This window comes from Homalodisca vitripennis, unplaced genomic scaffold, assembly GCF_021130785.1.
Source record: "Homalodisca vitripennis isolate AUS2020 unplaced genomic scaffold, UT_GWSS_2.1 ScUCBcl_7471;HRSCAF=15169, whole genome shotgun sequence".
NCBI lineage: Eukaryota > Metazoa > Arthropoda > Insecta > Hemiptera > Cicadellidae > Homalodisca > Homalodisca vitripennis.
In genome coordinates, this window is record NW_025783585.1 from 34,005 (window position 1) to 35,175 (window position 1,171).

Genomic DNA, 1,171 nt, shown 5'->3' on the forward strand with positions numbered 1-1,171 from the left:
GTGAGTATATATCTGTATTCTCTTCTATAGTCTAAGAAATGTTTTTGACTGTGTGTTGTATACTTCTGGCTAACAGTAGAAACAGTAATTAAAAGTAAATCACACTTTTATGTTCGGTGTTTTGTGTTTAGTAAACTCTGACAGTAATAACAAAAAAACTGATATTATTTTAATTTAATTTGTCGAAATAAGACCATTTACTTGGAGACTCAAATAGGACTACAACTCCAAGTAAAATATTTATTATGGTAGTAAAACAATTTTTGAAATTCCCTCGCAGAACTGGTTATCATTGAACAATTTTTCAGCCACATGAAATACTGAGAAAACATATCCTCATATGGTGAGAAATGTATATTTTCTTGTCAAGTGAAATATGTTAAGAATGAATAAGTCTATCATTTTTTTGTAATGTTTTAGGGGTGGATAGGTTCCAATTCTTGATTCTAATATTACTTAATTTGTAATAAGTTTACAATATATTTGTTTCTTCTCGGCTCTTCTTATTTTGTTCTGATAATACCAACATTAATTTTTGAATTATTTGTTGGTTCCAGTTAATTTAATTCACATTGTTGTTTTTTTTACTGAGTATGACCACTATCAGTTCATAAGTCCGAGCATTTCTAATTTAAAACAAAGGGGTTACAATTACATACAGGGTTTGGTGAGGTGTATCAGAAATTCAGAGCAGCACTATTCAATTTAATTCTAGAATCCTTTTTTATACGTTTATACAGGTAAATGAGTTTGGATTGTAGTTAATGTGGTGAGCTAAAATTAATATGTCCGTTTGGCTAGAGCATTATTAACCGAAGTCCTATCCATTCGACAGGGGCTGGAAGAAATTTCATTTTTGTCTATCTATACTGTCCGGTCTGTCCACACAATATCTGCAAAACAATTCTGCCGATTATATACTTGAAATTTATGCATGGTAAGCTTCATTTCTAATATAGAGAAACACTTAGTTATGAGTTTATGGTGCATGTCACTCCGCTCCAAGGGATTATGGCTGAGTTCTAGCAAATATGTTTACATTGGTCTTAAGGGTTAACCAACGTTCTTATGTGGGTATCAATTGGTCATTCTATAATTTCAAAATGTTAACCTTAATTTTAATTTGGCTGTTTTTAATTAAGAGTTTTGCTTTTCTTTGCACTTTATGCCA